The sequence below is a fragment of the Rhipicephalus microplus genome, chromosome 3 (assembly GCF_043290135.1).
Source record: "Rhipicephalus microplus isolate Deutch F79 chromosome 3, USDA_Rmic, whole genome shotgun sequence".
NCBI classification, from domain to species: Eukaryota; Metazoa; Arthropoda; class Arachnida; order Ixodida; family Ixodidae; genus Rhipicephalus; species Rhipicephalus microplus.
In genome coordinates this window covers 244605556-244629850 of record NC_134702.1, presented here as the reverse complement: position 1 = coordinate 244629850, position 24295 = coordinate 244605556, and the positions used below count along the sequence as shown (strand labels likewise).

The following is a 24295-nucleotide window of genomic DNA, read 5'->3' as shown; positions in this document are numbered from 1 at the left end:
TTTTAATAACTTCCCCTGTACATTCCTTGGCATTACTGTCTGTTATATCTCATTAATATTGTGTTAAAGCACGGAAATACGAACCATTAGGTATACATTTCTCTCCCTTATTTCACTGAACGAGGGTCTATACTGGCTGACTTGGTGTGTTTAGGTTGTATAAGAGGGACAATTTATCAGCTGCCCGCTCATAATAAGTTCACGTGCTACGTGACGCCAAACATGCGCATAAGAGTGTTTTCACACTCGTCGTTTGGCTTATAGATGACGCTGACTGTCACTCCTACTTCTAAATTCACATATAAACCCAAACAAAAGTGGATAGAGGGTAGGCCGCCGTGGTAGCTCAGTGGTTAGAGCATCGAACGCGATATTCGAAGGTCGTAAGTTCGATTCCTGCTCACGGCTGGTTCTTTTTTCATCCACTTTTCTGTCTTCTTATTTACATTCCATTGGTTCTAATAACTTCATCTGTACATTCCTTGGCATTACTGTCTGTTATACCTCATTAATATTGTGTTAAAACACGGAAATACGAGCCCTTAGGTATACACTTCTCTCCCTTATTTCACTGAACGAGGGTCTCGTACTGGCTGACTTGGTGTGTTTAGGTTGTATAAAAGGGACAATTTATCAGCTGCCCGCTCATAATAAGTTCACGTGCTACGTGACGCCAAACATGCGCATAAGAGTGTTTTCACACTCGTCGTTTGGCTTATAGATGACGCTGACTGTCACTCCTACTTCTAAATTCACATATAAACCCAAACAAAAGTGGATAGAGGGTAGGCCGCCGTGGTAGCTCGGTGGTTAGAGCATCGAACGCGATATTCGAAGGTCGTAAGTTCGATTCCTGCTCACGGCTGGTTATTTTTTCATCCACTTCTCTATCTTTTTATTTACATTCCATTGGTTCTAATCACTTCCCCTGTACATACCTTGTCATTACTGTCTGTTATATCTCATTATTATTGTGTTAAAACACGGAAATACGAGCCCTTAGGTATACACTTCTCTCCCTTATTTCACTGAACGAGGGTCTCGTACTGGCAGACTTGGTGTGTTTAGGTTGTATAAGAGGGACAATTATTCAGCTGCCCGCTCATAATAAGTTCACGTCCTAGGTGACGCCAAACATGCGAATAAGAGTGTTTTCACACTCGTTGTTTGGCTTATAGATGACGCTGACTGTCACTCCTACTTCTAAATTTACATATAAACCCCAAACAGTGGATGGAGGGACGGCCGCTGTGATAGCTCAGTGATTAGAGCATCGAATGCGTTATTCGAAGGTCGTAGGTTCGATTCCTGCTCACAGCTGGTAATTTTTTCATCCACTTTTCTGTCTTCTTTCTTCGTATTTACATTCCATTGGTTCTAATAACTTCCCCTGTACATTCCTTGGCATTACTGTCTGTTATATCTCATTATTATTGTGTTAAAATACGGAAATACGAGCCCTTAGGTATACACTTCTCTCCCTTATTTCACTGAACGAGGGTCTCGTACTGGCAGACTTGGTGTGTTTAGGTTGTATAAGAGGGACAATTAATCAGCTGCCCTCTCATAATAAGTTCACGTCCTAGGTGACGCCAAACATGCGAAAAAGAGTGTTTTCACACTCGTTGTTTGGCTTATAGATGGCGCTGACTGTCACTCCTACTTCTAAATTCACATATAAACCCCAAACAGTGGATAGAACGGCCGCTGTGACAGCTCAGTGGTTAGAGCATCGAACGCGTTATTCGAAGGTCGTAGGTTCGATTCCTGCTCACAGCTGGTAATTTTTTCATCCACTTTTCTTTCTTCTTTCTTCTTATTTACATTGCATTGGTTCTAATAACTCTCCTGTACATTCCTTGGCAATACTGTCTGTTAGATCTCATTAATATTGTGTTAAAACACGGAAATACGAGCCCTTACGTATACACTTCTCTCCCTTATTTCACTGAACGAGGGTCTCGTACTGGCTGACTTGGTGTGTTTAGGTTGTATAAGAGGGACAATTAATCAGCTGCCCGCTCATAATAAGTTCACGTGCTACGTGACGCCAAACATGCGCATAAGAGTGTTTTCACACTCGTCGTTTGGCTTATAGATGACGCTGACTGTCACTCCTACTTCTAAATTCACATATAAACCCAAACAAAAGTGGATAGAGGGTAGGCCGCCGTGGTAGCTCAGTGGTTAGAGCATCCAACGCGATATTCGAAGGTCGTAAGTTCGATTCCTGCTCACGGCTGGTTATTTTTTCATCCACTTTTCTATCTTTTTATTTACATTCCATTGGTTCTAATCACTTCCCCTGTACATTCCTTGTCATTACTGTCTGTTATATCTCATTAATATTGTGTTAAAACACGGAAATATGAGCCCTTAGGTATACACTTCTCTCCCTTATTTCACTGAACGAGGGTCTCGTACTGGCAGACTTGGTGTGTTTAGGTTGTATAAGAGGGACAATTAATCAGCTGTCCGCTCATAATAAGTTCACGTGCTACGTGACGCCAAACATGCGAATAAGAGTGTTTTCACACTCGTTGTTTCGCTTATAGATGGCGCTGACTGTCACTCCTACTTCTAAATTTACATATAAACCCCAAACAGTGGATGGAGGGACGGCCGCTGTGATAGCTCAGTGATTAGAGCATCGAATGCGTTATTCGAAGGTCGTAGGTTTGATTCCTGTTCACAGCTGGTAATTTTTCATCCACTTTTCTTTCTTCTTTCTTCGTATTTACATTCCATTGGTTCTAATAACTTTCCCTGTACATTCCTTGGTATTACTGTCTGTTATATCTCATTATTATTGTGTTAAAACACGGAAATACGAGCCCTTAGGTATACACTTCTCTCCCTTATTTCACTGAACGAGGGTCTCGTACTGGCAGACTTGGTGTGTTTAGGTTGTATAAGAGGGACAATTAATCAGCTGCCCGCTCATAATAAGTTCACGTCCTAGGTGACGCCAAACATGCGAATAAGAGTGTTTTCACAGTCGTTGTTTGGCTTATAGATGGCGCTGACTGTCACTCCTACTTCTAAATTCACATATAAACCCCAAACAGTGGATAGAAAGGCTGCTGTGACAGCTCAGTGGTTAGAGCATCGAACGCGTTATTCGAAGGTCGTAGGTTCAATTCCTGGTCACAGCTGGTAATTTTTTCATCCACTATTCTTTCTTCTTTCTTCTTATTTACATTCCATTGGTTTTAATACCTTCCCCTGTACATTCCTTGGCATTACTGTCTGTTATATCTCATTATTATTGTGTTAAAACACGGAAATACGAACCATTAGGTATACACTTCTCTTCCTTTTTTCACTGAACGAGGGTCTCGTACTGGCAGACTTGGTGTGTTTAGGTTGTATAAGAGGGGCAATTAATCAGCTGCCCGCTCATAATAAGTTCACGTCCTAGGTGACGCCAAACATGCGAATAAGAGTGTTTTCACACTCCTTGTTTGGCTTATAGATGGCGCTGACTGTCACTCCTACTTCTAAATTCACATATAAACCCAAAAAAGTGGATGGAGGGAAGGCCGCGGTGATAGCTCAGTGGTTAGAGCATCGAACGCGTTATTCGAAGGTCGTAGGTTCGATTCCTGCTCACGGCTGGTTCTTTTTTCATCCACTTTTCTTTCTTCTTATTTACATTCTATTGGTTCTAATAACTTCATCTGTACATTCCTTTGCATTCCTGTCTGTTAGATCTCATTCATATTGTGTTAAAACGCGGAAATACGAGCCCTTAGGTATACACTTCTCTCCCTTATTTCACTGAACGAGGGTCTCGTACTGGCTGACTTGGTGTGTTTAGGTTGTATAAGAGGGACAATTATTCAGCTGCCCGCTCATAATAAGTTCACGTGCTACGTGACGCCAAACATGCGAATAAGAGTGTTTTCACACTCGTTGTTTCGCTTATAGATGGCGCTTACTGTCACTCCTACTTCTAAATTCACATATAAACCCCAAACAGTGGATATAATGGCCGCTGTGACAGCTCAGTGGTTAGAGCATCGAACGCGTTATTCGAAGGTCGTAGGTTCGATTCCTGCTCACAGCTGGTAATTTTTTCATCCACTTTTCTTTCTTCTTTCTTCTTATTTACATTCCATTGGTTTTAATAACTTCCCCTGTACATTCCTTGGCATTACTGTTTGTTATATCTCATTATTATTGTGTTAAAACACGGAAATACGAACCATTAGGTATACACTTCTCTTCCTTATTTCACTGAACGAGGGTCTCGTACTGGCAGACTTGGTGTGTTTAGGTTGTATAAGAGGGACAATTAATCAGCGGCCCGCTCATAATAAGTTCACGTGCTACGTGACGCCAAACATGCGCATAAGGGTGTTTTCACACTCGTCGTTTGGCTTATAGATGGCGCTGACTGTCACTCCTACTTCTAAAATTCACATATAAACCAAAAAAAGTGGATAGGGGGAAGGCCGCCGTGGTAGCTCAGTGGTTAGAGCATCGAACGCGTTATTCGAAGGTCGTAGGTTCGATTCCTGCTCACGGCTGGTTATTTTTTCATCCACTTTTCTTTCTTCTTATTTACATTGCATTGGTTCTAATAACTCTCCTGTACATTCCTTGGCATTACTGTCTGTTAGATCTCATTATTATTGTGTTAAAACAAGGAAAAACGAGCCCTTAGGTATACACTTCTTTCCCTTATTTTATTGAACGAGGGTCTCGTACTGGCAGACTTGGTGTGTTTAGGTTGTATAAGAGGGGCAATTTATCAGCTGCCTGCTCATAATAAGTTCACGTGCTACGTGACGCCAAACATGCGCATAAGAGTGTTTTCACACTCGTCGTTTGGCTTATAGATGACGCTGACTGTCACTCCTACTTCTAAATTCACATATAAACCCAAACAAAAGTGGATAGAGGGTAGGCCGCTGTGGTAGCTCAGTGGTTAGAGCATCGAACGCGATATTCGAGGTCGTAGGTTTGATTCCTGCTCACGGCTGGTTATTTTTTCATCCACTTTTCTTTCTTCTTATTTACATTGCATTGGTTCTAATAACTCTCCTGTACATTCCTTGGCATTCATCATCATCATCTTCAGCCTGACTACGTCCACTGCAGGACAAAGGCCTCTCTCATGTTCCGCCAGTTAACCCGGTCCTGTGCTTGCTGCTTCCAATTTACACCCGCAAACTTCTTAATCTCATCTGCCCACCTAACCTTCTGTCTCCCCCTAACCCGCTTCCCTTCTCTGGGAATCCAGTCAGTTACCCTTAATGACCAGCGGTTATCCTGTCTACGCGCTACATGCCCTGCCCATGTCCATTTCTTCTTCTTGATTTCAGCTATGATATCCTTAACCCCCGTTTGTTCCCTAATCCACTCTGCTCTCTTCTTGTCTCTTAAGGTTACACCTACCATTTTTCTTTCCATTGCTCGCTGCGTCGTCCTCAATTTAAGCTGAACCCTCTTTGTAAGTCTCCAGGTTTCTGCTCCGTAGCTAAGTACCGACAAGATACAGCTGTTATATACCTTCCTCTTGAGGGATAGTGGCAATCTACCTGTCATAATTTAAGAGTGCTTGCCAAATGTGCTCCACCCCATTCTTATTGTTCTAGTTATTTCAATCTCGTGGTTCGGCTCTGCGGTTATTACCTGCCCTAAGTAGACATAGTCTTTTACAACTTCAAGTGCACTATTACCTATCTCGAAGCGCTGCTCTTTGCCGAGGTTGTTGTACATTACTTTCGTTTTCTGCATATTAATTTTAAGACCCACTTTTCTGCTCTCCTTGTCTAACTCCATAATCATGAGTTGCAATTCGTCCCCCGAGTTACTCAGCAATGCAATGTCATCGGCGAAGCGCAGGTTACTAAGGTATTCTCCGTTGACTCTTATCCCTAACTGTTCCCATTCTAGGCTTCTGAAAACCTCCTGTAAGCACGCGGTAAACAGCATTGGGGAAATTGTGTCCCCCTGCCTTACACCCTTCTTGATTGGCATTCTGTTGCTTTCTCATGAAGCACTATGGTAGCAGTTGATCCCCTGTAGATTTCTTGCAGAATGTTTATATATACTTCATCTACGTCCTGATTCCGCAGTGTTTGCATGACGGCTGATATTTCTACTGAATCAAACGCCTTCTCGTAATTTATGAAGGCTATGTATAGTGGTTGGTTATACTCTGAGCATTTTTCTATTACCTGATTGATAGTATGAATGTGGTCAATTGTTGAGTAGCCTGTTCGAAATCCTGCTTGTTCCTTTGGTTGATTGAATTCTAATGTTTTTTTTACTCTGTTAGCAATTACCTTTGTAAATAGCTTGTATACTACAGAGAGCAAGCTGATCGGCCTGTAATTCTTCAAGTCCTTGTCATCTCCTTTCTTATGTATTAAGATGATGTTAGCGTTCTTCCAAGACTCTGGTACTCTTCCCGCCAGGAGACACCTCGTAAACACGGTGGCTAGTTTTTCTAACAGAATCTGTCCTCCATCTTTCAGCAGATCTGATGTTACCTGATCCTCACCAGCAGCTTTGCCCCTTTGTATGCTCTCCAAAGCTTTTCTGACTTCTTCTATCATTACTGGTGGGGTGTAATCTGGGTTACTGCTAGTTCATATCGTATTAAGGTCGTGGTTGTCTCGGCTACTGTACAGATCCCTGTAAAACTCCTCCGCTATCTTAGCTATCCTATCCATATTGGTAGTTATTTTGCCTTCTTTGTCCCTTAGTGCATACATCCGACTTTTGCCTATCCCAAGTTTCCTCTTCAATGCTTTGACACTTCCTCCGTTTTTCAGAGCGTGTTCAATTCTCTCCATGTTACACCTTCTTACATCGCATACTTTACGTCTATTAATCAACTTCGAAAGCTCTGCCAGTTCTATTTTGTCTGTTGTACTTGACACTTTCATGATTTGACGCTTTTTAATTAGGTTCTTCGTATCCTGTGAAAGCTTGCCAGTGTCCTGTCTGACTACCCTGCCTCCAACTTCCACTGCACACTCCGTAATGATACTCGTCAGATTATCATTCATTGTATCTACGCTAAGGTTGGTTTCCTCACTGAGAGCCGAGTACCTGTTCTGCAGTGACACTCTGAATTCCTGTACTTTCCCTCTCAGTGCTAGCTGATTGATTGGCTTCTTGCGTATCAAGTTCTGTCGTTCCTTCTTCAAGTCTAGGCGAATTCGAGACCGTACCATTCTATGGTCACTGCATCGTACCTTGCCAATCACTTCCACATCCTGCACGATTCCAGGGTGTGCACTCATTATAAAGTCTATTTCGTTCTTATTTTCGCCATTAGGGCTCCTCCATGTCCACTTGCGGTTTTCTCGTTTTCGGTAGAAGGTATTCAAAATCCGTAAATTATTGCGTTCTGCGAATTCTACTAGTAGCTCTCCTCTGGCGTTTCTAGTGCCGATGCCATAATCTCCTACTGCCTGGTCTCCAGCCTGCTTCTTCCCTACCTTTGCATTAAAGTCGCCCATCACTATAGTATACTGTGTTTTTACCTTACTCATTGCCGATTCCACGTCTTCATAGAAGCTTTCAACTGAAGCGTCATCATGGCTGGATGTAGGCGCGTAAGCCTGTACTACCTTCATCTTGTATCTTTTATTCAGTTTAATTACGATACCTACCACCCTTTCATTAATGCTATAGTATTCCTCTATGTTGCCAGCAATGTTTCTGTGAATGAGGAACCCCACTCCCAGTTCTCTTCTGTCTGCCAAGCCCCTGTAGCAAAGGACGTGCCCATTCTGTAGCACCGTATAGGCCTCATCTGTCCTCCTAACCTCACTGAGCCCTATTATATCCCATTTAACACCCTCCAGCTCCTCGAATAGTACAGCTAGACTTCCCTCACTAGATAGGGTTCTAGCGTTAAACGTTGCCAAGTTCAGGTTCCAATGGCGGCCTGTCCGGATCCAGAGATTCTTAGCACCCTCTGCTGCGTTGCAGATCTGACCGCCGCCGTGGTCAGTTGCTCCGCAGCTGCTGGGGACTGAGGGCCATGAGTTATTTGACGTAATCATGTGGGAGGTAGTGGCCAGATACTGCACCAGGGTGGCCAATCCTTCTCTGGTGAGGGAGTGCGTTCTCGGCGGTGTTTGCCGGTGAGGCCGCACCCCAGGCCTCTTAATGCAGTTCCATCAACACGCGGATTTTTTTTAATCCGGTTGGGAACTGCGCGGTACCGGGATTTGAACCACGGACCTCTTGCATGCGAGGCGGATGCTCTAACCACTACGCCATCGCCGCACTACTGTCCTTGGCATTACTGTCTGTTAGATCTCATTATTATTGTGTTAAAACAAGGAAAAACGAGCCCTTAGGTATACACTTCTTTCCCTTATTTTATTGAACGAGGGTCTCGTACTGGCAGACTTGGTGTGTTTAGGTTGTATAAGAGGGACAATTAATCAGCTGTCCGCTCATAATAAGTTCACGTGCTACGTGACGCAAACATGCGAATAAGAGTGTTTTCACACTCGTTGTTTCGCTTATAGCTGGCGCTGACTGTCACTCCTACTTCTAAATTTACATATAAACCCCAAACAGTGGATGGAGGGACGGCCGCTGTGATAGCTCAGTGATTAGAGCATCGAATGCGTTATTCGAAGGTCGTAGGTTTGATTCCTGTTCACAGCTGGTAATTTTTCATCCCCTTTTCTATCTTTTTATTTACATTCCATTGGTTCTAATAACTTTCCCTGTACATTCCTTGGCATTACTGTCTGTTATATCTCATTATTATTGTGTTAAAACACGGAAACACGAGCCCTTAGGTATACACTTCTCTCCCTTATTTCACTGAACGAGGGTCTCGTACTGGCAGACTTGGTGTGTTTAGGTTGTATAAGAGGGACAATTAATCAGCTGCCCGCTCATAATAAGTTCACGTCCTAGGTGACGCCAAACATGCGAATAAGAGTGTTTTCACAGTCGTTGTTTGGCTTATAGATGGCGCTGACTGCCACTCCTACTTCTAAATTCACATATAAACCCCAAACAGTGGATAGAAAGGCCGCTGTGACAGCTCAGTGGTTAGAGCATCGAACGCGTTATTCGAAGGTCGTAGGTTCGATTCCTGGTCACAGCTGGTAATTTTTTCATCCACTTTTCTTTCTTCTTTCTTCTTATTTACATTCCATTGGTTTTAATAACTTCCCCTGTACATTCCTTGGCATTACTGTCTGTTATATCTCATTAATATTGTGTTAAAACACGGAAATACGAACCATTAGGTATACACTTCTCTTTCTTTTTTCACTGAACGAGGGTCTCGTACTGGCAGACTTGGTGTGTTTAGGTTGTATAAGAGGGGCAATTAATTAGCGGCCCGCTCATAATAAGTTCACGTGCTACGTGACGCCAAACATGCGCATAAGAGTGTTTTCACACTCGTCGTTTGGCTTATAGACGGCGCTGACTGTCACTCCTACTTCTAAAATTCACATATAAACCAAAAAAGTGGATAGGGGGAAGGCCGCCGTGGTAGCTCAGTGGTTAGAGCATCGAACGCGTTATTCGAAGGTCGTAGGTTTGATTCCTGCTCACGGCTGGTTATTTTTTATCCACTTTTATTTCTTCTTATTTACATTCCATTGGTTCTAATAACTTCCCCTGTACATTCATTGTCATTACTGTCTGTTATATCTCATTATTATTGTGTTAAAACACGGAAATACGAGCCCTTAGGTATACACTTCTCTCCATTATTTCACTGAACGAGGGTCTCGTACTGGCAGACTTGGTGTGTTTAGGTTGTATAAGAGGGACAATTAATCAGCTGCCCGCTCATAATAAGTTCACGTCCTAGGTGACGCCAAACATGCGAATAAGAGTGTTTTCACACTCGTTGTTTGGCTTATAGATGGCGCTGACTGTCACTCCTACTTCTAAATTCACATATAAACCCAAAAAAGTGGATGGAGGGAAGGCCGCGGTGATAGCTCAGTGGTTAGAGCATCGAACGCGTTATTCGAAGGTCGTAGGTTCGATTCCTGCTCACGGCTGGTTCTTTTTTCATCCACTTTTCTTTCTTCATATTTACATTCTATTGGTTCTAATAACTTCATCTGTACATTCCTTTTCATTCCTGTCTGTTAGATCTCATTCATATTGTGTTAAAACGCGGAAATACGAGCCCTTAGGTATACACTTCTCTCCCTTATTTCACTGAACGAGGGTCTCGTACTGGCTGACTTGGTGTGTTTAGGTTGTATAAGAGGGACAATTATTCAGCTGCCCGCTCATAATAAGTTCACGTGCTACGTGACGCCAAACATGCGAATAAGATTGTTTTCACACTCGTTGTTTCGCTTATAGATGGCGCTTACTGTCACTCCTACTTCTAAATTCACATATAAACCCCAAACAGTGGATATAACGGCCGCTGTGACAGCTCAGTGGTTAGAGCATCGAACGCGTTATTCGAAGGTCGTAGGTTCGATTCCTGCTCACAGCTGGTAATTTTTTCATCCACTTTTCTTTCTTCTTTCTTCTTATTTACATTCCATTGGTTTTAATAACTTCCCCTGTACATTCCTTGGCATTACTGTCTGTTATATCTCATTATTATTGTGTTAAAACACGGAAATACGAACCATTAGGTATACACTTCTCTTCCTTATTTCACTGAACGAGGGTCTCGTACTGGCAGACTTGGTGTGTTTAGGTTGTATAAGAGGGACAATTAATCAGCGGCCCGCTCATAATAAGTTCACGTGCTACGTGACGCCAAACATGCGCATAAGGGTGTTTTCACACTCGTCGTTTGGCTTATAGATCGCGCTGACTGTCACTCCTACTTCTAAAATTCACATATAAACCAAAAAAAGTGGATAGGGGGAAGGCGGCCGTGGTAGCTCAGTGGTTAGAGCATCGAACGCGTTATTCGAAGGTCGTAGGTTCGATTCCTGCTCACGGCTGGTTATTTTTTCATCCACTTTTCTTTCTTCTTAGTTACATTGCATTGGTTCTAATAACTCTCCTGTACATTCCTTGGCATTACTGTCTGTTAGATCTCATTATTATTGTGTTAAAACAAGGAAAAACGAGCCCTTAGGTATACACTTCTTTCCCTTATTTTATTGAACGAGGGTCTCGTACTGGCAGACTTGGTGTGTTTAGGTTGTATAAGAGGGGCAATTTATCAGCTGCCTGCTCATAATAAGTTCACGTGCTACGTGACGCCAAACATGCGCATAAGAGTGTTTTCACACTCGTCGTTTGGCTTATAGATGACGCTGACTGTCACTCCTACTTCTAAATTCACATATAAACCCAAACAAAAGTGGATAGAGGGTAGGCCGCTGTGGTAGCTCAGTGGTTAGAGCATCGAACGCGATATTCGAAGGTCGTAGGTTTGATTCCTGCTCACGGCTGGTTATTTTTTCATCCACTTTTCTTTCTTCTTATTTACATTGCATTGGTTCTAATAACTCTCCTGTACATTCCTTGGCATTCATCATCATCATCTTCAGCCTGACTACGTCCACTGCAGGACAAAGGCCTCTCCCATGTTCCGCCAGTTAACCCGGTCCTGTGCTTGCTGCTTCCAATTTACACCCGCAAACTTCTTAATCTCATCTGCCCACCTAACCTTCTGTCTCCCCCTAACCCGCTTCCCTTCTCTGGGAATCCAGTCAGTTACCCTTAATGACCAGCGGTTATCCTGTCTACGCGCTACATGCCCTGCCCATGTCCATTTCTTCTTCTTGATTTCAGCTATGATATCCATAACCCCCGTTTGTTCCCTAATCCACTCTGCTCTCTTCTTGTCTCTTAAGGTTACACCTACCATTTTGATTTCCATTGCTCGCTGCGTCGTCCTCAATTTAAGCTGAACCCTTTTTGTAAGTCTCCAGGTTTCTGCTCCGTAGCTAAGTACCGGCAAGATACAGCTGTTATATACCTTCCTCTTGAGGGATAGTGGCAATCTACCTGTCATAATTTAAGAGTGCTTGCCAAATGTGCTCCACCCCATTCTTATTCTTCTAGTTATTTCAATCTCGTGGTTCGGCTCTGCGGTTATTACCTGCCCTAAGTAGACATAGTCTTTTACAACTTCAAGTGCACTATTACCTATCTCGAAGCGCTGCTCTTTGCCGAGGTTGTTGTACATTACTTTCGTTTTCTGCATATTAATTTTAAGACCCACTTTTCTGCTCTCCTTGTCTAACTCCATAATCATGAGTTGCAATTCGTCCCCCGAGTTACTCAGCAATGCAATGTCATCGGCGAAGCGCAGGTTACTAAGGTATTCTCCGTTGACTCTTATCCCTAACTGTTCCCATTCTAGGCTTCTGAAAACCTCCTGTAAGCACGCGGTAAACAGCATTGGGGAAATTGTGTCCCCCTGCCTTACACCCTTCTTGATTGGCATTCTGTTGCTTTCTCTATGAAGCACTATGGTAGCAGTTGATCCCCTGTAGATTTCTTGCAGAATGTTTATATATACTTCATCTACGTCCTGATTCCGCAGTGTTTGCATGACGGCTGATATTTCTACTGAATCAAACGCCTTCTCGTAATCTATGAAGGCTATGTATAGTGGTTGGTTATACTCTGAGCATTTTTCTATTACCTGATTGATAGTATGAATGTGGTCAATTGTTGAGTAGCCTGTTCGAAATCCTGCTTGTTCCTTTGGTTGATTGAATTCTAATGTTTTTTTTACTCTGTTAGCAATTACATTTGTAAATAGCTTGTATACTACAGAGAGCAAGCTGATCGGCCTGTAATTCTTCAAGTCCTTGTCATCTCCTTTCTTATGTATTAAGATGATGTTAGCGTTCTTCCAAGACTCTGGTACTCTTCCCGCCAGGAGACACCTCGTAAACAGGGTGGCTAGTTTTTCTAACACAATCTGTCCTCCATCTTTCAGCAGATCTGATGTTACCTGATCCTCACCAGCAGCTTTGCCCCTTTGTATGCTCTCCAAAGCTTTTCTGACTTCTTCTATCATTACTGGTGGGGTGTAATCTGGGTTACTGCTAGTTCATATCGTATTAAGGTCGTGGTTGTCTCGGCTACTGTACAGATCCCTGTAAAACTCCTCCGCTATCTTAGCTATCCTATCCATATTGGTAGTTATTTTGCCTTCTTTGTCCCTTAGTGCATACATCCGACTTTTGCCTATCCCAAGTTTCCTCTTCAATGCTTTGACACTTCCTCCGTTTTTCAGAGCGTGTTCAATTCTCTCCATGTTACACCTTCTTACATCGCATACTTTACGTCTATTAATCAACTTCGAAAGCTCTGCCAGTTCTATTTTTTCTGTTGTACTTGACACTTTCATGATTTGACGCTTTTTAATTAGGTTCTTCGTATCCTGTGAAAGCTTGCCAGTGTCCTGTCTAACTACCCTGCCTCCAACTTCCACTGCACACTCCGTAATGATACTCGTCAGATTATCATTCATTGTATCTACGCTAAGGTTGGTTTCCTCACTGAGAGCCGAGTACCTGTTCTGCAGTGACACTCTGAATTCCTGTACTTTCCCTCTCAGTGCTAGCTGATTGATTGGCTTCTTGCGTATCAAGTTCTGTCGTTCCTTCTTAGAGTCTATGCGAATTCGAGACCGTACCATTCTATGGTCACTGCATCGTACCTTGCCAATCACTTCCACATCCTGCACGATTCCAGGGTGTGCACTCATTATAAAGTCTATTTCGTTCTTATTTTCGCCATTAGGGCTCCTCCATGTCCACTTGCGGTTTTCTCGTTTTCGGTAGAAGGTATTCAAAATCCGTAAATTATTGCGTTCTGCGAATTCTACTAGTAGCTCTCCTCTGGCGTTTCTAGTGCCGATGCCATAATCTCCTACTGCCTGGTCTCCAGCCTGCTTCTTCCCTACCTTTGCATTAAAGTCGCCCATCACTATAGTATACTGTGTTTTTACCTTACTCATTGCCGATTCCACGTCTTCATAGAAGCTTTCAACTGAAGCGTCATCATGGCTGGATGTAGGCGCGTAAGCCTGTACTACCTTCATCTTGTATCTTTTATTCAGTTTAATTACGATACCTACCACCCTTTCATTAATGCTATAGTATTCCTCTATGTTGCCAGCAATGTTTCTGTGAATGAGGAACCCCACTCCCAGTTCTCTTCTGTCTGCCAAGCCCCTGTAGCAAAGGACGTGCCCATTCTGTAGCACCGTATAGGCCTCATCTGTCCTCCTAACCTCACTGAGCCCTATTATATCCCATTTAACACCTTCTAGCTCCTCGAATAGTACAGCTAGACTTCTCTCACTAGATAAGGTTCTAGCGTTAAACGTTGCCAAGTTCAGGTTCCAATGGCGGCCTGTCCGGATCCAGAGATTCTTAGCACCCTCTGCTGCGTTGCAGATCTGACCGCCGCCGTGGTCAGTTGCTTCGCAGCTGCTGGGGACTGAGGGCCATGAGTTATTTGACGTAATCATGTGGGAGGTAGTGGCCAGATACTGCACCAGGGTGGCCAATCCTTCTCTGGTGAGGGAGTGCGTTCTCGGCGGTGTTTGCCGGTGCGGCCGCACCCCAGGCCTCTTAATGCAGTTCCATCAACACGCGGATTTTTTTTTAATCCGGTTGGGAACTGCGCGGTACCGGGATTTGAACCACGGACCTCTTGCATGCGAGGCGGATGCTCTAACCACTACGCCATCGCCGCACTACTGTCCTTGGCATTACTGTCTGTTAGATCTCATTATTATTGTGTTAAAACAAGGAAAAACGAGCCCTTAGGTATACACTTCTTTCCCTTATTTTATTGAACGAGGGTCTCGTACTGGCAGACTTGGTGTGTTTAGGTTGTATAAGAGGGACAATTTATCAGCTGCCCGCTCATAATAAGTTCACGTGCTACGTGACGCCAAACATGCGCATAAGAGTGTTTTCACACTCGTCGTTTGGCTTATAGATGACGCTGACTGTCACTCCTACTTCTAAATTCACATATAAACCCAAACAAAAGTGGATAGAGGGTAGGCCGCCGTGGTAGCTCAGTGGTTAGAGCATCGAACGCGATATTCGAAGGTCGTAAGTTCGATTCCTGCTCACGGCTGGTTATTTTTTCATCCACTTTTCTATCTTTTTATTTACATTCCATTGGTTCTAATCACTTCCCCTGTACATTCCTTGTCATTACTGTCTGTTATATCTCATTATTATTGTGTTAAAACACGGAAATTCGAGCCCTTAGGTATACACTTCTCTCCCTTATTTCACTGAACGAGGGTCTCGTACTGGCAGACTTGGTGTGTTTAGGTTGTATAAGAGGGACAATTAATCAGCTGTCCACTCATAATAAGTTCACGTGCTACGTGACGCCAAACATGCGAATAAGAGTGTTTTCACACTCGTTGTTTCGCTTATAGATGGCGCTGACTGTCACTTTTACTTCTAAATTTACATATAAACCCCAAACAGTGGATGGAGGGACGGCCGCTTTGATAGCTCAGTGATTAGAGCATCGAATGCGTTATTCGAAGGTCGTAGGTTTGATTCCTGTTCACAGCTGGTAATTTTTCATCCACTTTTCTTTCTTCTTTCTTCGTATTTACATTCCATTGGTTCTAATAACTTTCCCTGTACATTCCTTGGCATTACTGTCTGTTATATCTCATTATTATTGTGTTAAAACACGGAAATACGAGCCCTTAGGTATACACTTCTCTCCCTTATTTCACTGAACGAGGGTCTCGTACTGGCAGACTTGGTGTGTTTTGGTTGTATAAGAGGGACAATTAATCAGCTGCCCGCTTATAATAAGTTCACGTCCTAGGTGACGCCAAACATGCGAATAAGAGTGTTTTCACACTTGTTGTTTGGCTTATAGATGGCGCTGACTGTCACTCCTACTTCTAAATTCACATATAAACCCCAAACAGTGGATAGAAAGGCCGCTGTGACAGCTCAGTGGTTAGAGCATCGAACGCGTTATTCGAAGGTCGTAGGTTCGATTCCTGGTCACAGCTGGTGATTTTTTCATCCACTTTTCTTTCTTCTTTCTTCTTATTTACATTCCATTGGTTTTAATAACTTCACCTGTACATTCCTTGGCATTACTGTCTGTTATATCTCATTAATATTGTGTTAAAACAGGGAAATACGAACCATTAGGTATACACTTCTCTTCCTTTTTTCACTGAACGAGGGTCTCGTACTGGCAGACTTGGTGTGTTTAGGTTGTATAAGAGGGGCAATAATTCAGCGGCCTGCTCATAATAAGTTCACGTGCTACGTGACGCCAAACATGCGCATAAGAGTGTTTTCACACTCGTCGTTTGGCTTATAGACGGCGCTGACTGTCACTCCTACTTCTAAAATTCACATATAAACCAGAAATAGTGGATAGGGGGAAGGCCGCCGTGGTAGCTCAGTGGTTAGAGCATCGAACGCGTTATTCGAAGGTCGTAGGTTTGATTCCTGCTAACGGCTGGTTATTTTTTATCCACTTTTCTTTCTTCTTATTTACATTCCATTGGTTCTAATAACTTCCCCTGTACATTCATTGTCATTACTGTCTGTTATATCTCATTATTATTGTGTTAAAACACGGAAGTACGAGCCCTTAGGTATACACTTCTCTCCCTTATTTCACTGAACGAGGGTCTCGTACTGGCAGACTTGGTGTGTTTAGGTTGTATAAGAGGGACAATTAATCAGCTGCCCGCTCATAATAAGTTCACGTGCTAAGTGACGCCAAACATGCGAATAAGAGTGTTTTCACACTCTTTGTTTGGCTTATAGATGGCGCTGACTGTCACTCCTACTTCTAAATTCACATATAAACCCCAAACAGTGGATTGAGGGACGGCCGCTGTGATAGCTCAGTGATTAGAGCATCGAACGCGTTATTCGAAGGTCGTAGGTTCGATTCCTGCTAGCAGCTGGTAACTTTTTCATCCAATTTTCTTTCTTCTTTCTTCTTATTTACATTCCATTGGTTCTAATAACTTCTTCTGTACATTCCTCGGCATTACTGTCTGTTATATCTCATTAATATTGTGTTAAAACACGGAAATACGAGCCCTTAGGTATACACTTCTCTCCCTTATTTCACTGAACGAGGGTCTCGTACTGGCAGACCTTGTGTGTTTAGGTTGTATAAGAGGGACAATTAATCAGCTGCCCGCTCATAATAAGTTCACGTGCTACGTGACGCCAAACATGCGAATAAGAGTGTTTTCACACTCGTTGTTTGGCTTATAGATGACGCTGACTGTCACTCCTACTTCTAAATTCACATATAAACCCAAACAAAAGTGGATAGAGGGTAGGCCGCCGTGGTAGCTCAGTGGTTAGAGCATCGAACGCGATATTCGAAGGTCGTAAGTTCGATTCCTGCTCACGGCTGGTTATTTTTTCATCCACTTTTCTATCTTTTTATTTACATTCCATTGGTTCTAATCACTTCTCCTGTACATTACTTGGCATTACTGTCTGTTATATCTCATTATTATTGTGTTAAAACACGGAAATACGAGCCCTTAGGTATACACTGCTCTCCCTTATTTATCTGAACGAGGGTGTCGTACTGGCAGACTTGGTGTGTTTAGGTTGTATAAGAGGGACAATTATTCAGCTGCCCGCTCATAATAAGTTCACGTCCTAGGTGACGTCAAACATGCGAATAAGAGTGTTTTCACACTCGTTGTTTGGCTTATAGATGGCGCTGACTGTCACTCCTACTTCTAAATTCACATATAAACCCCAAACAGTGGATAGAACGGCCGCTGTGACAGCTCAGTGGTTAGAGCATCGAACGCGTTATTCGAAGGTCGTAGGTTCGATTCCTGCTCACAGCTGGTAATTTTTTCATCCACTTTTCTTTCTTCTTTCTTCTTATTTACATTCCATTGGTTTTAATAACTTCCCCTGTACATTCCTTGGCATTACTGTCTGTTATATCTCATTAATATTGTGTTAAAACACGGAAATACGAACCATTAGGTATACACTTCTCTTCCTTTTTTCACTGAACAAGGGTCTCGTACTGGCAGACTTGGTGTGTTTAGGTTGTATAAGAGCGGCAATTAATCAGCGGCCCGCTCAAAATAAGTTCACGTGCTACGTGACGCCAAACATGCGCATAAGAGTGTTTTCACACTCGTCGTTTGGCTTATAGACGGCGCTGACTGTCACTCCTACTTCTAAAATTCACATATAAACCAAAAATAGTGGATAGGGGGAAGGCCGCCGTGGTAGCTCAGTGGTTAGTGCATCGAACGCGTTATTCGAAGGTCGTAGGTTTGATTCCTGCTAACGGCTGGTTATTTTTTATCCACTTTTCTTTCTTCTTATTTACATTCCATTGGTTCTAATAACTTCCCCTGTACATTCATTGTCATTACTGTCTGTTATATCTCATTATTATTGTGTTAAAACACGGAAATACGAGCCCTTAGGTATACACTTCTCTTCCTTATTTCACTGAACGAGGGTCTCGTACTGGCAGACTTGGTGTGTTTAGGTTGTATAAGAGGGACAATTAATCAGCTGCCCGCTCATAATAAGTTCACGTCCTAGGTGACGCCAAACATGCGAATAAGAGTGTTTTCACACTCGTTGTTTGGCTTATAGATGGCGCTGACTGTCACTCCTACTTCTAAATTCACATATAAACCCAAACAAAAGTGGATAGAGGGTAGGCCGCAGTGGTAACTCAGTGGTTCGAGCATCGAACGCGATATTCGAAGGTCGTAGGTTCGATTCCTGCTCACGGCTGGTTATTTTTTCATCCACTTTTCTTTTTTCTTTCTTCCTATTTACATTCCATTGGTTCTAATAAATTCCCCTGTACATTCCTTGGCATTACTGTCTGTTATATCTCATTATTTGTGTTAAAACACGGAAATACGAGCCCTTAGGTATACACTTCTCTCCCTCATTTCACTGAACGAGGGTCTCGTACTGGCAGACTTGGTGTGTTTAGGTTGTATAAGAGTGACAATTAATCAGCTGCCCACTCATAATAAGTTCACGTGCTAAGTGACGCCAAACATGCGAATAAGAGTGTTTTCACACTCTTTGTTTGGCTTATAGATGGCGCTGACTGTCACTCCTACTTCTAAATTCACATATAAACCCCAAACAGTGGATTGAGGGACGGCCGCTGTGATAGCTCAGTGATTAGAGCATCGAACGCGTTATTCGAAGGTCGTAGGTTCGATTCCTGCTAGCAGCTGGTAACTTTTTCATCCAATTTTCTTTCTTCTTTCTTCTTATTTACATTCCATTGGTTCTAATAACTTCTTCTGTACATTCCTCGGCATTACTGTCTGTTATATCTCATTAATATTGTGTTAAAACACGGAAATATGAGCCCTTAGGTATACACTTCTCTCCCTTATTTCACTGAACGAGGGTCTCGTACTGGCAGACTTGGTGTGTTTAGGTTGTATAGGAGGGACAATTAATCAGCTGCCCGCTCATAATAAGTTCACGTGCTACGTGACGCCAAACATGCACATAAGAGTGTTTTCACACTCGTCGTTTGGCTTATAGATGGCGCTGACTGTCACTCCTACTTCTAAAATTCACATATAAACCAAAAAAAGTGGATAGGGGGAAGGCCGCCGTTGTACCTCAGTGGTTAGAGCATCGAACGCGTTATTCGAAGGTCGTAGGTTCGATTCCTGCTCACGGCTGGTTATTTTTTCATCCACTTTTCTTTCTTCTTATTTACATTGCATTGGTTCTAATAACTCTCCTGTACATTCCTTGGCATTACTGTCTGTTAGATCTCATTATTATTGTGTTAAAACAAGGAAAAACGAGCCCTTAGGTATACCCTTCTTTCCCTTATTTTATTGAACGAGGGTCTCGTACTGGCAGACTTCGTGTGTTTAGGTTGTATAAGAGGGACAATTTATCAGCTGCCCGCTCATAATAAGTTCACGTGCTACGTGACGCCAAACATGCGCATAAGAGTGTTTTCACACTCGTCGTTTGGCTTATAGATGACGCTGACTGTCACTCCTACTTCTAAATTCACATATAAACCCAAACAAAAGTGGATAGAGGGTAGGCCGCTGTGGTAGCTCAGTGGTTAGAGCATCGAACGCGATATTCGAAGGTCGTAGGTTCGATTCCTGCTCACGGCTGGTTATTTTTTCATCCACTTTTCTTTCTTCTTATTTACATTGCATTGGTTCTAATAACTCTCCTGTACATTCCTTGGCATTCATCATCATCATCATCAGCCTGACTACGTCCACTGCAGGACAAAGGCCTCTCCCATGTTCCGCCAGTTAACCCGGTCCTGTGCTTGCTGCTTCCAATTTACACCCGCAAACTTCTTAATCTCATCTGCCCACCTAACCTTCTGTCTCCCCCTAACCCGCTTCCCTTCTCTGGGAATCCAGTCAGTTACCCTTAATGACCAGCGGTTATCCTGTCTACGCGCTACATGCCCTGCCCATGTCCATTTCTTCTTCTTGATTTCAGCTATGATATCCTTAACCCCCGTTTGTTCCCTAATCCACTCTGCTCTCTTCTTGTCTCTTAAGGTTACACCTACCATTTTTCTTTCCATTGCTCGCTGCGTCGTCCTCAATTTAAGCTGAACCCTCTTTGTAAGTCTCCAGGTTTCTGCTCCGTAGCTAAGTACCGGCAAGATACAGCTGTTATATACCTTCCTCTTGAGGGATAGTGGCAATCTACCAGTCATAATTTAAGAGTGCTTGCCGAATGTGCTCCACCCCATTCTTATTCTTCTAGTTATTTCAATCTCGTGGTTCGGCTCTGTGGTTATTACCTGGCCTAAGTAGACATAGTCTTTTACAACTTCAAGTGCACTATTACCTATCTCGAAGCGCTGCTCTTTGCCGAGGTTGTTGTACATTACTTTCGTTTTCTGCATATTAATTTTAAGACCCACTTTTCTGCTCTCCTTGTCTAACTCCATAATCATGAGTTGCAATTCGTCCCCCGAGTTACTCAGCAATGCAATGTCATCGGCGAAGCGCAGGTTACTAAGGTATTCTCCGTTGACTCTTATCCCTAACTGTTCCCATTCTAGGCTTCTGAAAACCTCTTGTAAGCACGCGGTAAACAGCATTGGGGAAATTGTGTCCCCCTGCCTTACACCCTTCTTGATTGGTATTCTGTTGCTTTCTCTATGAAGCACTATGGTAGCAGTTGATCCCCTGTAGATTTCTTGCAGAATGTTTATATATACTTCATCTACGTCCTGATTCCACAGTGTTTGCATGACGGCTGATATTTCTTCTGTATGAAACGCCTTCTCGTAATCTATGAAGGCTATGTATAGTGGTTGGTTATACTCTGAGCATTTCTCAATTACCTGATTGATAGTATGAATGTGGTCAATATTTGAGTAGCCTGTTCGAAATCCTGCTTGTTCCTTTGGTTGATTGAATTCTAATGTTTTCTTTACTCTGTTAGCAATTACCTTTGTAAATAGCTTGTATACTACAGAGAGCAAGCTGATCGGCCTGTAATTCTTCAAGTCCTTGTCATCTCCTTTCTTATGTATTAAGATGATGTTAGCGTTCTTCCAAGACTCTGGTACTCTTCCCGCCAGGAGACACCTCGTAAACAGGGTGGCTAGTTTTTCTAACACAATCTGTCCTCCATCTTTCAGCAGATCTGATGTTACCTGATCCTCACCAGCAGCTTTGCCCCTTTGCATGCTCTCCAAAGCTTTTCTGACTTCTTCTATCATTACTGGTGGGGTGTAATCTGGGTTACTGCTAGTTCATATCGTATTAAGGTCGTGGTTGTCTCGGCTACTGTACAGATCCCTGTAAAACTCCTCCGCTATCTTAGCTATCCTATCCATATTGGTAGTTATTTTGCCTTCTTTGTCCCTTAGTGCATACATCCGACTTTTGCCTATCCCAAGTTTCCTCTTCAATGCTTTGACACTTCCTCCGTTTTTCAGAGCGTGTTCAATTCTCTCCATGTTACACCTTCTTACATCGCATACTTTACGTCTATTAATCAACTTCGAAAGCTCTGCCAGTTCTATTTTGTCTGTTGTACTTGACACTTTCATGATTTGACGCTTTTTAATTAGGTTCTTCGTATCCTGTGAAAGCTTGCCAGTGTCCTGTCTAACTACCCTGCCTCCAACTTCCACTGCACACTCCGTAATGATACTCGTCAGATTATCATTCATTGTATCTACGCTAAGGTTGGTTTCCTCACTGAGAGCCGAGTACCTGTTCTGCAGTGACACTCTCAATTCCTGTACTTTCCCTCTCAGTGCTAGCTGATTGATTGGCTTCTTGCGTATCAAGTTCTGTCGTTCCTTCTTCAAGTCTAGGCGAATTCGAGACCGTACCATTCTATGTCACTGCATCGTACCTTGCCAATCACTTCCACATCCTGCACGATTCCAGGGTGTGCACTCATTATAAAGTCTATTTCGTTCTTATTTTCGCCATTAGGGCTCCTCCATGTCCACTTGCGGTTTTCTCGTTTTTGGTAGAAGGTATTCAAAATCCGTAAATTATAGCGTTCTGCGAATTCTACTAGTAGCTCTCCTCTGGCGTTTCTAGTGCCGATGCCATAATCTCCTACTGCCTGGTCTCCAGCCTGCTTCTTCCCTACCTTTGCATTAAAGTCGCCCATCACTATAGTATACTGTGTTTTTACCTTACTCATTGCCGATTCCACGTCTTCATAGAAGCTTTCAACTGAAGCGTCATCATGGCTGGATGTAGGCGCGTAAGCCTGTACTACCTTCATTTTGTATCTTTTATTCAGTTTAATTACGATACCTACCACCCTTTCATTAATGCTATAGTATTCCTCTATGTTGCCAGCAATGTTTCTGTGAATGAGGAACCCCACTCCCAGTTCTCTTCTGTCTGCCAAGCCCCTGTAGCAAAGGACGTGCCCATTCTGTAGCACCGTATAGGCCTCATCTGTCCTCCTAACCTCACTGAGCCCTATTATATCCCATTTAACACCCTCTAGCTCCTCGAATAGTACAGCTAGACTTCCCTCACTAGATAAGGTTCTAGCGTTAAACGTTGCCAAGTTCAGGTTCCAATGGCGGCCTGTCCGGATCCAGAGATTCTTAGCACCCTCTGCTGCGTTGCAGATCTGACCGCCGCCGTGGTCAGTTGCTTCGCAGCTGCTGGGGACTGAGGGCCATGAGTTATTTGACGTAATCATGTGGGAGGTAGTGGCCAGATACTGCACCAGGGTGGCCAATCCTTCTCTGGTGAGGGAGTGCGTTCTCGGCGGTGTTTGCCGGTGAGGCCGCACCCCAGGCTTCTTAATGCAGTTCCATGAACACGCGGATTTTTTTTTAATCCGGTTGGGAACTGCGCGGTACCGGGATTTGAACCACGGACCTCTTGCATGCGAGGCGGATGCTCTAACCACTACGCCATCGCCACACTACTGTCCTTGGCATTACTGTCTGTTAGATCTCATTATTATTGTGTTAAAACAAGGAAAAACGAGCCCTTAGGTATACACTTCTTTCCCTTATTTTATTGAACGAGGGTCTCGTACTGGCAGACTTGGTGTGTTTAGGTTGTATAAGAGGGACAATTTATCAGCTGCCCGCTCATAATAGGTTCACGTGCTACGTGACGCCAAACATGCGCATAAGAGTGTTTTCACACTCGTCGTTTGGCTTATAGATGACGCTGACTGTCACTCCTACTTCTAAATTCACATATAAACCCAAACAAAAGTGGATAGAGGGTAGGCCGCCGTGGTAGCTCAGTGGTTAGAGCATCGAACGCGATATTCGAAGGTCGTAAGTTCGATTCCTGCTCACGGCTGGTTATTTTTTCATCCACTTTTCTATCTTTTTATTTACATTCCATTGGTTCTAATCACTTCCCCTGTACATTCCTTGTCATTACTGTCTGTTATATGTCATTATTATTGTGTTAAAACACGGAAATACGAGCCCTTAGGTATACACTTCTCTCCCTTATTTCACTGAACGAGGGTCTCGTACTGGCAGACTTGGTGTGTTTAGGTTGTATAAGAGAGACAATTAATCAGCTGTCCGCTCATAATAAGTTCACGTGCTACGTGACGCCAAACATGCGCATAAGAGTGTTTTCACACTCGTCGTTTGGCTTATAGATGGCGCTGACTGTCACTCCTACTTCTAAAATTCACATATAAACCAAAAAAAGTGGATAGGGGGAAGGCCGCCGTGGTACCTCAGTGGTTAGAGCATCGAACGCGTTATTCAAAGGTCGTAGGTTCGATTCCTGCTCACGGCTGGTTATTTTTTCATCCACTTTTCTTTCTTCTTATTTACATTGCATTGGTTCTAATAACTCTCCTGTACATTCCTTGGCAATACT

At 43.2% G+C, this 24295-nt stretch overlaps 1 protein-coding gene and 6 non-coding genes across 7 annotated transcripts in view; all 7 read left to right on the top strand.

Annotated features, from left to right (window-relative positions):
- The window catches only part of LOC142803536 (uncharacterized), a 236829-nt gene that overhangs the window by 178096 nt on the left and 34438 nt on the right, over positions 1 to 24295 (top strand). The window lies entirely within an intron of this gene.
- TRNAS-CGA (transfer RNA serine (anticodon CGA)) lies at positions 336 to 408 on the top strand. Its single transcript has one exon. It is a non-coding gene; the product is annotated as a tRNA-Ser (tRNA).
- TRNAS-CGA (transfer RNA serine (anticodon CGA)) lies at positions 11312 to 11384 on the top strand. Its single transcript has one exon. It is a non-coding gene; the product is annotated as a tRNA-Ser (tRNA).
- TRNAS-CGA (transfer RNA serine (anticodon CGA)) lies at positions 14976 to 15048 on the top strand. The gene has a single exon. It is a non-coding gene; the product is annotated as a tRNA-Ser (tRNA).
- On the top strand, positions 17270 to 17342 carry TRNAS-CGA (transfer RNA serine (anticodon CGA)). The gene has a single exon. It is a non-coding gene; the product is annotated as a tRNA-Ser (tRNA).
- TRNAS-CGA (transfer RNA serine (anticodon CGA)) lies at positions 20020 to 20092 on the top strand. Its single transcript has one exon. It is a non-coding gene; the product is annotated as a tRNA-Ser (tRNA).
- Positions 23683 to 23755, top strand: TRNAS-CGA (transfer RNA serine (anticodon CGA)). Its single transcript has one exon. It is a non-coding gene; the product is annotated as a tRNA-Ser (tRNA).